Raw genomic sequence first — 14,094 nt, 5'->3', positions numbered from 1 at the left:
GAGGGAGAGAGACTCTTAAACAGGCTCTGTGCTGGGCTTGATCTCACAACCCTGAAATCATGACCTGAGCTGAAATCAAGAATCAGCTGCTTAACTGCCTGAGCCACCCAGGTGCCCCTGTATTTTTAATTTTTTGAGGAACCTCCATACTGTTTTCCATAGTGGCTGCACCAGTTTACATTCCCACCAACAATGCACAAGGATCCCCTTTTCTCCACATCCTTGCTGACACTTGTTATTTATTATTTTTTTTAAGTCTTTATATAAATTCAATCTAGTTAACATAAACTGTATTATTAGTTACCAGGGTAGAATTTAGTGATTGATCAGTTGCATATAACACCCAGTGCTCATTACATCAGGTGCCCTCCTTTTTTTTTTTTTTTTAAGATATTATTTATTTATTTGAAAGAGTGAGCGAGCGAGCGTGCATGGGCAGGGGGTAGGGGAGGGGCCGAGGGAGAGGAGGAAGTAGACTCCCCGCTAAACAGGGAGCCCAATGCAGGACGCGATCCCAGGACCCTGGCATCATGATCTGAGCTGAAGGTAGATGCTTAATCAACTGAGGCATCCCCATTAAGTGCTGTCTTTAATGCCCATCACCCAGTTACCCGTTTACCCCCACCCGCCTCCCCTCCAGCAACCCTGTTTGTTTCCTAGAGTTCAGCATCTCTTATGGTTTTCCTCCCTATTTTCATCTTATTTTTTTCTTTCCTTTCCCCTATGATCATCTGTTTTCTTTCTTAAATTCCACATGAGTGAAATCATATGGTAGTTGTCTTCCTTGGACTGACTGACTTTGCTTAGCATAATACACTCTAGCTCCACCCACATCATTGCAAATGGTAAGATTTCATTCTTTTTAATGGCTGAGTAATATTCCATTCCATATATATGTATATACATATGTATATGGTGTATATGTGTGTATATATATGTGTGTGTATATATATATACCACATCTTCTTTATCCATTTACCTGTCGATGGACATCTGGGCTCTTTCCATAGTTTGACTATTGTAGACATTACTGCTATAAGCATTGGGGTGCAGGTGCCCCTTTGAATCACTGTGTTTCTATCCTTTGGATAAATACCTAGCAATGCAATTGCTGGGTTGTAGGGTAGCTCTATTTTTTACTTTTTGAGGAACCTCCATACTGTTTTCCAGAGTGGCTGTACCAGTTTGCATTCCCACCAGTAGTGTAAGAGGGTCCCCCTTTATCCGCATCCTCACCAACATCTGTTATTTCCTGAGTTGTTAATTTTAGCCATTCTTACTGGTGTGAGGTGGTATCTCATTGTGGTTTTGATTTGTATTTCCCTGACGCTGAGTGATGTTGAGAGCATTTTTTCGTGTGTCTTTTGGCCATTTGTATGTCTTTTTTGAAGAAACGTCTGTTCATGTCTTTGTCCATTTCTTGATTGGATTTTTTGTTTTTTTGGGTGTTGAGTTAGATAGGTTCTTTATAGATTTTGGATACTAGCCCTTTATCTGATAAGACATTTGCAAATATCTTCTCCCATTCTGTGGGTTGCCTTTTAGTTTTGTTGACTATTTCCTTTTCTGTGCAAAAGCTTTTTATCTTGATGAAGTCCCAATAGTTCATTTTTGCTTTTGTTTCTCTTGCCTTTGGAGATGTGTCTAGCAAGAAGTTGCTGCAGCCAAGGTCAAAGAGGTCAGCACTTGCTATTTCTCATCTCTTTGATAATAGCCATTCTAACAGGTGTGAGATGATATCTCATTGTGGTTTTGATTTGCACTTCCCTGATGATTAGTGAGGTTGAGCACCTTTTCATGTACCTGTTGGCCATGTGTATATCTTCTTTGGAAAAATGACTGTTCACATTTTCTGCCCATTTTATAATTAGATTCTTTGGGGGTTTTTATTGCTATTGAGTTGTATGAGTTCTGAATATCTTTTGGATATATGATTTGCAAATATTTTCTCCCATTCAGTGGGCTGCTTTTCACTTCATGGATGGTTTTCTTTGCAGTGCAGAAGCTTTTTAGTTTGATGTAGTCCCACTTGTTTATTTTTGCTTTTCTTGCCTTTGCTTTTAGAGTCAAATTAAAAAAATCATTTCCAAGACCAGTGTCAAGGAGCTTATTACAACCTATGTTTTCTTGTAGGAGTTTTATGGTTTCAGGTCTTATGTCCAAGTCTTTAATCCATGTTTAGTTGATCTTTGTATATGGTGTAAGGTAGGTGTCTGGTTTCATTCTTTTGCATGTGGCTGCCTTTCCCAACACCAGTTACTGAAGAGACTGTCCTTTCTCCATTGTATATCCATGGCTCCTTTGTTGTAATTTAATTGACTAAATATGTGTGGGTTTATTTTTGGCTTCCCTGTTTTATTGATCAATGTGTCTAGTTCTATGCAGGTACCATACTGTTTTGATTACTATAAGTTTGTAATATAGTTTCAGATCTGGGAGTGTGATTCCTCCAGCTTTGTTCTTCTTTCTTAAAAGTGCTTTAGCTATTTGAGGTCTTTTGTGTCTGTACAAATTTAAAGTTCTTTGTTCTAGTTCTGTGAAAAATGTCATTGGAATTTTGATTGAGATTGCATTGAATTGCTTTGGGTGATATGGACATTTTAGCAATATTCTTCCAACCTTTGAGCACAGAACATCTTTGTATTTATTTGTGTTGTCTTCAGTTTTTTTCATTTGTGTAGTATAGTTTTCAGAGTACAGATCTTTCATCTCCTTGGCTAAGTTTATTCTTAGGTATTTTATTTTTGATGTAATTGTAAATGGGATTGTTTAATTTTTCTTTTTGATAGATTTTTATTAGTATATAGAAATGCAACCAATTTCTTTGTTAATTTTGTATCCTGTGATACAGAATTCAATTATTTACCGAATACAATTATTAGTTCTAATAGTTTTTTGGTGGAGTCTTTATTTTTTAAGTTTTATTTATTTATTTTTAAAGATTTATTTATTCATTAGAGAGAGTGCAAAAGTGCGCATGTGCGAGCATGACAAGTGGGAGAGGGAGAGAAAGAATCTCAAGCAGACTCCCCGATGAGCGCGGACCCTGATGGGGCACCTGATCCCACAATCCCGAGATCATGACCTGAGCTGAAATCAAGAGTCAGATGCTCAACTGACTGAGCCAGCCAGGCACCCCATTTTTTGGTGGAGTCTTTAGGTACACTATATATAGTGTACTGTCATCTGCAGATAGTGACAGTTTTACTTTTTTCTTTCCAATTTGGATACCTTTTATTTCTTGATTAATTTCTGTGCTAGGACTATAAAAGTGTTGAGAGTGGGCATCTTTGTCTTGTTCATGATCTTAGAGGAAAAGCTAAAAACTTTTAGCTTTGATGTTGAACATGTTAACTGTGGGTTTGTCATATATGGCCCTTGTTCCGTTAAGGTATGTTCCTTCTGTGTGCACTGTGTTGAGAGTTTTTGTCATAAATGGATGTTGTTAATGTGTGGTATATCACATATTTTGTTTAATATGAGTATTGCTACTCCAGTTTCTTTTTGTTTCCATCTGCATGGCATATCTTTTTCCATCCCTTTACTTTCACTGTGTGTATCTTTTTTTTTTTTTTAAGATTTTTATTTATTTGAGAGAGAGAGTGAGCGAGAGCACAAGCAGGGGAAGCAGCAGAGGGAGAGAGAGAAAGACTCCCCACTGAGCAGGGAGCCCGATGTGGGGCTCGATCTTAGGACCCTGAGATCATGACCTGAGCCAAAGGCAGCTACTTAACTGACTGAGCCACCCAGGCACCCCTCACTGTGTGTGTCTTTATATCTGAAGTGAGTTTCTTGTAGGCAGCATAGTGGAGCTTCTTTTTTAATCCACTCAGTCACCCTATGCCTTTTTTTTTTTTTTTAAGATTTTTATTTATTTTTTTTGACAGAGAGAGAGAGAGAGAGACAGTGAGAGAGGGAACACAAGCAGGGGGAGTGGGAGAGGGAGAAGCAGGCTTCCCTGCTGAGCAAGGAGCCTGATGTGGGGCTCGATCCCAGGACCCTGGAATCATGACCTGAGCCAAAGGCAGATGCTAAACGGCTGAGCCACTCAGGCGCCCCCTATGCCTTTTTTTTTTAAAAAGATGTATTTATTTCATTTTTAGAGTGGGGGGAGAGGCAGAGGGAAGGAGAGAGAGAGAGAGAGAGAGAGATCCCAAGCAGACTCCCTGCTGAGTGTGGAGCTGGAGGCTTGATCTCACAATCCGGAGATCATGACCTGAGCTGAAATCAAGAGTAGCATGCTTAACTGACTGAGCCATGCCGGTGACCCCACCCTATGTCTTTTGATTGGAGAATTTAGTCCATTTACATTTATAGTAATTATTGATAGGTATGTCCTTGTTGCTATTTTGTTCATTGTTTTCTGGTTGTTTTGTAGTTCTTCTCTGTTCCTTTCTTATTCTCTAGGTCTCTTCCCTTGTGGTTTGATGCTTTGCTTTAGTGTTATGTTGGTGTTCCTTTCTATTTTTTTTTCTTTTTTGTATCTCTTGCAGGTTTTTATTTTGTGGTTACCATAAAATTCATATGTATCTACATAAACATATAGCAGTCTATTTTAAGCTGATAGTTGCTGAAGTTTGAATGCATTCTAAAAGCACTACATTTTTACTCCTCTCTCATTTTGTGATTTTGTTGTCATATTTACAGCTTTTTAGTTTGCATATCCCTTAACTACTTTTTGTAGTTATAATTGATTTTGCTGTTTTTGCCCTTTAATCTTCAAGCTAGCTTTTTATTTAAAAAATTTTGTTTTTTAAAGTAAGCTCTATGGGGTCACCTGGATGGCTCATTTGGTTAAGCATCTGCCTTCAGCTCAGGTCGTGATCCCAAGGTACTGGGTTTGAGCCCCATGTCAGGCTCCCTGCTCAGCGGGGAGTCTGCTTCTCCCTCTCCTTGCTGCTCTACCTGCTTGTGCTCTCTCTCTCTCTTTCTGTGAAATCAGTCAATCAATCAATCTTAAAAAATAAAGTAAGCTGTGTGCCCAACTTGGGGCTTGAACTCACAACCCTGAGATCGACAGTTGCATGCTTTACCAACTGAGAGCCAGCCAGAAACCCCCATACTAGCTTTTTAAGTGGCTGATTCATTGCCTTTACTTTTTATTTGCTTTTACCAGTGAGATTTCTTTCATAAATTTTCTTTCTAGTTATGGCCTTTTCTTTTTTGCTGATTTGAGATCATTTCACATTTCTTTTCCTTTTTTTTTTTTTTTTAAAGATTTTATTTATTGGGGCACCTGGGTGGCTTAGTTGGTTAAGCGTCTGCCTTTGGCTTAGGTCATGATCTTGGGGTCCTAGGATCGAGCCCTGCATCATGCTCCCTGCTCAACAGGAAGTCTGCTTCTCCCTCTCCCTCTGCCTCTTCCCCGCTATTCTTGCTCTCTTGCTCTCTCACTCTCTCTCAAATAATAAAAATCTTTTTTTAAAGATTTTATCCATTTATTTGAGAGAGAGTGAAAGAGCACAAGTGGGGGGGAGCAGCGGAAGGAGAGGGAGAAGTAGGCTCTCTGCTGAGCAGGGAACCCAATGCGGGGCTCTATCCCAGGAACCCTGGGATCATGATGTGAGTGGAAGGCAGATACCCAACCAACTGAGCCCCGCAGGAGCCCATAAATAAAGTCTTAAAAAAAAAGGCCTATTTATTTGGGAGAAAGAGTGGTGGGAGGGGCTGATGCGGAGGGAGAGAGCCCTCACGGGTCAATCCCCCAACCCTGAGATCACGACCCTAGCTGAAAACAAGAGTCAGGTGCCCAACTGAGCCACTCAGGTGCCCTCATTTCACATTTCTTGTATGTGATTTAGTGGTGATTATCTCTTTCAATTTTTGCTTGTCTGGGAAACTCTCTCCTCCAATTCTGAGTGATCATCTTGCTGAATAGAGTATTCTTGGTTGTAAATTTACTGGGAGGTTTTTGATTTGTGATTCAGTCTCCTTACTAGTAGTAATTGGCTTAATCTATTTCTTCATGATTCAGTTTTAGAAGGTTGTATGTTTCTAGAAATTTATCCCATTTTTTCTAGGTTGTCCAATTTGTTGGTGTATAATTGTTCTTAGTAGTCTCTTATGATCATTAGTATTTTGTGGTATCAGTTCTCTTTCTTCTCTTTCATATTTGATTTTATTTGAGCCCCCCCCTTTTTTTTTTTAAAGATTTTATTTATTTATTTAACAGAGAGAGACACAGTGAGAGAGGGAAGACGAGCAGGGGGAGTGAGAGAGGGAGAGGCAGGCTTCCCATGGAGCAGGGAGCCTGATGTGGGGTTCGATCCCAGGACCCTGGGATCATGACCTGAGCCGAAGGCAGATGCTTAACAACTGAGCCACCAGGTGCACTCTTTTTTTTTTTTTTTGGTTAGTCTAGCTAAAGGTTTGTCTATGTTGTTTATCTCTTCAAAGGACCAGCTTTAATTTCATTGATCTTCTTAATTTATTTTTTTAGTCTCCATTTATTTCTGTTATTTTTGTTATTTCATTCATTCTACAAACATTGGGCTTCATTTTTCTTCTTTTTCTACTTCCTTGAGGTATAAAAGATTGACATTTTTCTGTTTCTTGAGATAGGCCTGTATCACTATGAATTTCCCTCTTAGAACTGCTTTTGCTTCCTCCCATAAACTGTATTGTTTTTCATTTGTCTCAAGGTTTTTAAAATTTTCTCTTTTCATTTTTTTTTTTGACCCTTGTTTAGTTCTTTTGAAAGATTACTTTATTGCTGAGTGGAGAATGGATTTGGGGAGTTGGCAGCAAAAATAGGTATGAGAGAGGGAGGGAGGGGAAATAAAAAGAAAAAAATAGGTATAAGAAGATCATTGAAAAAATTATTACAGTAATCCAGATGTGGGTTAATAGGAGCTTGGATCAAGGTAATGATTGTAGACAGAGTAAATGGATTTTCATCAATTTTAGGAGATGGTTGAATGTTGATTTTGAGCATCATGGAGAGAGAGGGATACAGAATGACTATATCATGCACAACTGGGTGGATGATTATATAGGGACTGGAGAAGAAACAGCACTGATTAGTATCAGAGTAGATATACTTACTGAGTTTGAGATGTCTGTGAGATACAAAGACATGAATAGGCCCTTGTATATATAGGCTTAGAATCCAAAGAGGTCTGAAGTAGATAAAAGGAAATTGGGACTTGTTAACAGATGGTGTTAAGGAAATGGTAGTGGATAGAATTCCCTTAAAAAAGAATATAAATCAGGTGCCAGAGTTTTGAACTGCGCTGCTGAGGGTGGAGTATGTGTCCTCTGTGTGGTCGCCTGGATGCATGGCTGTACCCTCCCTTGAGGAGCTGGACTCCTTCAGGAACAGCCATCTGCAGAACTTGGCCAAGAGTTTGGGCCTCCAGGCTAACCTCAGGGCAGACAAGTTGTTAAAAGCCTTGAAAGCCCACCTTAAACATGAAGCAAAAAAAAAAAAAAATGAGAATCAGGATGGAAATCAAACTTCTGTATCGTCTTTTGATGAGCCTGCAATGCAGCATCCAAGAACAAGCTGAGAGGGAGCCAGTTGTCCATGTCACCAAAACAAGGAGAGGGTGCAGGATAGTCCACAGGAACCCTGACTCCCAGCAGGATCATTTAGAGATAAAAATAAGTGATCACACTGAATTCCAGAATCAAGAGAAGCAGGAAAACCGGGATCTCAGAATGATGCAGAAGTTCCTTCACCACCAGATGAGAGCCAAGGAGAGGAGAATACGGTTTCCTCAGGAAAAAGAATAAATGGTAATGAAGATTCAAAGGTACCTTCAGAAAGAAAAAAGCCTCTCTACACAGATGGGTTTTCCAAACCTGGAAAAAGTAAAAGACCTATAAGCACTACTCCTAAGAAGCTTCATGAGGCTCATTTTAAGGAAATGGAGTGATCATTATATTGAGAGAAAAAAACATTTTGAAGAACACATTTCATTTAATGAACTGAAGAAGCAGCCGGTCACTATGGGAGTGGTGGTGACTCCAGTTCCTCTCCAGAGAAGGCTCCCTGTGGGTTGTACTCCCACCAGCCAGCGCCACTTGCAGGGCTGGCCCCTGGGTGCTGTAGGCCTGAGCACCTTGTGTGGGAAGGGGTCCGCCAAGCCTTCCGTTCTCTCAGAAACTAAAATGAATGTCAGGTTTTCAGCTGCTGTCAAAGATAATGAGCATGAATCACAGATCTGTACTTCTGAAACAAATAATGCAATATATGTTAAGAAAAAAAAGAAGATAGCAGGAGGGGAAGACTGAAGGGGAGTAAGTTGGAGGGGGAGACGAACCATGAGAGATGATGGACTCTGAAAAACAAACTGAGGGTTCTAGAGGGGAGGGGGGTGGGGGGATGGGTTAGCCTGGTGTTGGGTATTAAAGAGGGCACATTCTGCGTAGAGCACTGGGTGTTATGCACAAACAATGAATCATGGAACACTACATCAAAAACTAATGATGTAATGTATGGTGATTAACATAACAATAAAAAATTAAAAAAAAATAATGAGCATAAGGGTAGACTCCAGCCAGAAAGTCTCCACATGTGACCATATCTGGGAGTACCCCAAAAGGCCAGGCTATGCTTGGGACATAAAAGTTAAAGACTACAAATGGGAATTCTGCTTCTGTTGTCACCCCATTCAGGTGGACAAGTGAGGCAGCACAGACTTCAGTCTCTAGTAGGAAACCAGTGTTTGATCTCAAAGTAAGTCTGTCTGGTTCCCTCAACTATGAGCCACACAAAGGGAGGAACAATGGAAGCAACATGAGCAAAAATGAAAGGAGAAGAAAGCAAAGGTTTTGGGAGCTCAAAGAGGCCTCATTGTGGCTGAAGATTAATTTTTTAACATCCTATAAATATTACTTTATTCTGAATCCTTTCTTTAGTGTAAATATTGTCTTCCCCACTTTAGTCAAGACTTTTTCCTGCTCTTTGTTTGCTATCTATGTAGTGTTGGTGGGTTCTTCACATGCTACATCTCTGAAAAGATGTTACTAACCTTAAAGCACACAAATTCTTTGAAATGGTTTTTACCTAAGTCTCTGTCCAATTCAGTTTTCTAATGAGAGTCATCCTATAGATTCTTGACGTAGATTTTTAATGTCCAGTTCCCTCTGCTGACAGAACTGGAATCCTCTTCTAGACAGAAGCGTTTACCTGATGGTAGGTAATTCTACTACAGGTTTTAGTATTAGTAGCACTTGGACCAATAACAAGCTGAGAAAGCCACCCCTTCTTCCTCTAGAAAATTGAGTGGTCTTAATGAAACAGCCACATGGGCTGGTAATGGCATAAATATTCTACCTTTGTGAAGTGTTTGGTTACCTATGCATGTTTGTTCAGATCACTTGATGTAATTGCCATCTGTCACTCCATATATTCTTAAAAACTTTATAGCTCATTCTAGCCTTACTTATTTAAAAATATGCAGGGCCATACTGAAATCTAAAGATTGCTGCTTCAAGGATCAACACACTGTCAGAGTTACATCTTACTTTATGAAAAAGACTAGAGTTGCTTAGCATCATAGCCATGTTTGTTGCATCTAAGTGGAGCTTCTGAGCTTTGTAGTGATTAAGATTTTCATAAATGTTTTCTCATGGTGGCAAAAAAAAAGAATATAAATCACATTTTTTTCTTGAGGACTGAGCACAGAAATTTCAACATTTAAGATTGTGTAGAATGAAGTAGGAGAAGAATCAGAATTTTTAGTGGCAAATAAGTCATGGAGGAAAACTTTTATAAAGGATGAAAATGTGATTCGCTGTAATTGAATGTTGCTAAGATGGGAAAGAAGCCAGAAAAGAGTGGGGGGGGGCATGAGTGAGAGGTGAAAAAGAGACAATGGGAGTACATAACTCTTTGAGATTGTATTCCTTTTGAATGTGAAGGGTTCACTATTTGAAAGTTGAGGTTTAGTGTAATATCCAATGGAGAAGTAGTGTGTATCAGATAGGTGAAGCTGTGGCACTGGAATTTGAATGAGAGGTGAGGGTTAGAGAATCTGAGAGTCATTTGTATGGAGATGGTAGTTGAAGACTTTTAGAAGAAAAGGGAGCCAAAGATAGAACTGGGAGAGATCTATAGTTAGAAATTTTCTTTAGCTCGTCATTAAATAATATCATGCATGGTATTCATAATTTGCATAAGTAATTTTAGCATGGACTTATTTTGTCCAACTCAGTTGTTCCAAGCTTTGGCTGAGACAGTTCAGGTTTTCCTCTTCCTAAATTTGACATTGTTAAAAGCAAGATACAGAATACTCTGCTCCCAAAGTGTTGTCAAAATGAGAGCATACATACATAGTATCTAGTTTTACTGCAAGTATTTTTTTAAAAATTTTATTTTATTATGTTATGTTAATCACTGTACATTATGAGTTTTTGATGTAGTGTTCCATGATTCATTGTTTGCGTATAGCACCCAGTGCACCATTCAATACGTGCTCTCTTTGATACCCATCACCGGGCTAAGATTGTATTTATTTATTTGACAGAGAGACACAGCGAGAGAGGGAACACAAGCAGGGGGAGTGGGAGAGGGAGAAGCAGGCTTCCTGGTTAGCAGGGAGCCCAATGCAGGACTTGATCCCAGGGCCCTGAGATCATGACCTGAGCCGAAGGCAGATGCTTAACAACTGAGCCACCCAGGTGCCCCTACTGCAAGTATTAAGAACCTACCAATTTGGCTAGTTTTCCAGTAGTTGGTATTTTGTGAATATATCACTTATAGTTACTGGATTAGTAGTGAGTCACAATCCAGTTTTACATATACTCTTATTAGTCTTGGTGCATGGTAGTTGTGGTATACAAATTGTATCACCCTGTTAGTCTGCTACCTAGAATGATCCAAAAGATACCCTCCTTCTAATGAATTTGTCTCTCATTTATTATCTACTTGTAGATTATGGAATATCTGAGTTAGTGTCTGATCTTTGAAATTTTGGGTATGCAATTAAGGTTGAAACTGTGATTTTGACATTGTTTCAATTTATATCAAACTGTTGGGATATATTTGTTAAGACTCTTGTTGCAAGTTAAAGCTTGCTTAAGAAAAAAAGGAGACTTAAATAAGGATACCAGGATATTTCACAGAATCCAAAGGTAGGTATTGCAGCTGTATGTCTCTGGAAGTGTTGAAGGGTCTGTAATTCATTCACCTTAGATCAGGAGTGCACACCTGGTTAATAAACTGGTTAGGCTGATAAGTGTTCCTGGAACATGGCATTTAATCTTGCAATAAAAATTTACATGTGGGCCTGGGGTGAGAGGGGGGCAATTCTATAATTCTGTTGGCAAATATAATCTAAAAGATATGTACTACATAGAAATTCAAGGTAGAACTTGGGCTAATATAGAGTTAATTAATGGTTCCAGTCATGGAACAAAAATCTATGTGCTACTTTAGGGATGTTGTATATGTGAATAGTTTCCAGCCCTTTATCATATCTACACAATTTCATCTCTATGGTCTTTAGTCTTATTACTGCAGACATGAAAATTGTACATGTTCCTTTAGTGCTAATCTCAAATCGGTTGCTGTTTTAGAGTTTCAGTATATTTGATACATCACATGTGTTATCACATTTCCAAATATTTGTTAAACTGCACTTTTTTGTTTAGGGTGTACTGTATGAAAACAACTACCTGATTCTAAAAGCTCTTGACTGAGAATTCAGTGTTTGTGAACGATGCCAGATTGATATGCTGGAAATTGAAGCCTTGTGTGAATGTGGGGTAGCAACAATGTCAGCTCCCAGATCCTGCTCTCTTAATGTACTTTGGTCTGATCTGCAGGAATAAAGCTCTTCCCAAAGATTATTGAATTTATTTTTTCTGCCACTGTGAGTGAGAGTGTTGATATTCAGAGGTTTTTTTTTTTAATTCTTTTTTTTTTTTTAAAGATTTTATTTATTTGACAGAGAGAGCACAAGCAGTGGAGGAGGGAGAAGCAGGCTCCCCACTGAGTGGGGAACCTGATGTGGGGCTCGATCCCAGGACCCTGGGATCATGACATGAGCCGAAGGCAGACGCTTAACTGAGCCACCCAGGCACCCCTCAAAGGGTTTTTTTAAGGATCAAATATACTTAACCTTTTCAGAAAGTATAACTGTCAGGTTACTTTTTTGTTCTTGTATTTCTTTTCATTGTTCAGATGAGCTAATCACTTAAGATCAGTGGCCCCAATGGATTATTAATTGTATAAACAAACACTGGTTGGTGTTATGGTTCAAATTATACTCTTCCTTTCTCTTGTAATTCTTGCACACAGATAGCTTTTTGATGATGAATAATAATAGCTACCATTTATTGAGTGCATATATATTAGATGGCAGATCAGATAAAGAGGCACTTTATATGAACTCATTCTTTTTCATCATTAAAACTATCCTGCAAAGCATAGTTTTCATATAAAGACACTGAGACTTGGAAAGGTTAAGTAACTTGCTTAAAGCAGCCCTAGCTGTTAAGTGCTAGAACATGAATTCAAACCTGGATTTGCCAGAGCCCTGCACCAGTGCTCTTTTACCAAATTCCACTGACTACTCATAAAAAAGTTTCATCTGGATTAAACATCAGAGAAAAAAGTCTATTATGTATTGGTAATGGTTGATTTAAAATTCCAGTCCCATGGACATTAAGGAGGGCATATGATGTAATGAACATTGGGTGTTATCTAAGACTGATGAATCACTGAACTCTACTTCTGAAACTAATAATACACTATATGTTAATTAATTGAATTTAGATTGAAAAAATAGTAAAAAAAAATGCCTTATAAGGCAAAAAAATTAAAAAATTCCAGTCCCAGTTTTGCTAGATACTCCATTGTCATATTCATAGATACTCTTGAATCACACTTTTTCTTTTAAAAAGGTAAGTTGTGGGGCACTTGGGTGGCTCATTTGTTAGGTTATCTGCCTTTGGCTCAGGTCATGATTCCAGGGTCCTGGAATCGAGCCCCACATCGGCTCTCCTGCTCAGCCAGGAGCCTGCTTCTCCCTTTCCTGCTCCCCCTGCTTGTGTTCCCTCTCTAGCTGTCTCTGTCTCTCTCTGTCAAATAAATAAATAAAATCTTTAAAAAAAAAAAAAAGATATGGGCTGCCTGGGTGGCTCAGTTGTTTGGGCATCTGCCTTCTTCTCACGTCGTGATCCCAGGGTCCTGGGATCGAGTCCCACATCGGGCTCCCTGCTCAGTGGGGGGCCTGCTTCTCCCTCTGCCTGCCATTCCCCCTGCTTGTGCTCTCTCTCTCTCTCTCTCAAATAAATGGATGAAATGTTTAAAAAAAAAAAGATAAGTTGTTAAACTAATAGGAGCTGTCTGAAGAATTGTGATCATGGATAGAAAGCCTTGATGAAACATAGTTTTAAGTTTGGACTGTTCTTCAGTATGCAAATTCATAATTTTATTGGCATTAACAGACTTCGAAATAGTAGATACATACAAGCCTTAGCAGTCTAAGCACAACTCTGGGATCCTTTGTATGGAAAAATTTCCTAGGTGGAAGTGCTTTGAAAGTTAGCTTTGAAAGTGAGCCCTTTAGTTATTTTACTGTGTATCACAAACGGTTAGTGAGCACTTACTCTGTGCCAAATACTGTGCTCTGTATCATGAATACAGTGATAAGTAAGACAGAAGCAGTCCCTATGCTGAAAAACCTCAGTAGCCTGGAAGAGAGAGATAAACAGTTGTTTTTTTTTAATTTATTTATTCATGAGAGACAGAGAGAGAGAGAGAGGCAGAGGGAGAAGCAGGCTCCCAAGGAGCAGGGAGCCCGATGCGGGACTTGATCCCAGGACCCTGGGATCATAACCTGAGCCGAAGGCAGACGCTTAACCATCTGAGCCACCCAGGCGCCCCAACAGTTTTTTAAAATTCATAATTCAGTTGATAAGTGCTATGATGAAGTAAAAGCTATACAAGAAAGAAGGGACATTTGTTTGAGACCTAGATCAGAAGGGTTTCATAGAAGATGTGTTATGTAGGCTAGGATAAGGAGGAGAAGTAAAAATTAGTAAAGTAACGGTGGAAGGGCACAGTATTCCAGGCCTAAATAATGTGTGGAGGCCTGTTTTGATAACAGTTTTATTGAGATATTATTGACATAACACAAAATT

At 39.1% G+C, this 14,094-nt stretch overlaps 1 protein-coding gene and 1 pseudogene across 2 annotated transcripts in view; both read left to right on the top strand.

Moving 5' to 3' along the window:
* ZFYVE9 (zinc finger FYVE-type containing 9) overlaps positions 1–14,094 on the top strand; it is a 180,384-nt gene that overhangs the window by 37,654 nt on the left and 128,636 nt on the right. The window lies entirely within an intron of this gene.
* On the top strand, positions 7,278–8,814 carry LOC112823853 (nucleolar and spindle-associated protein 1-like; annotated as a pseudogene).

This window comes from Callorhinus ursinus, unplaced genomic scaffold, assembly GCF_003265705.2.
Source record: "Callorhinus ursinus isolate GAN/ISIS: 27379988/994484 unplaced genomic scaffold, GSC_fseal_2.0 scaffold9, whole genome shotgun sequence".
In the NCBI taxonomy this organism is placed as follows: Eukaryota; Metazoa; Chordata; class Mammalia; order Carnivora; family Otariidae; genus Callorhinus; species Callorhinus ursinus.
The sequence above is the reverse complement of the archived record's forward strand: the minus strand, read 5'-3'. Positions and strand labels throughout refer to the sequence as shown.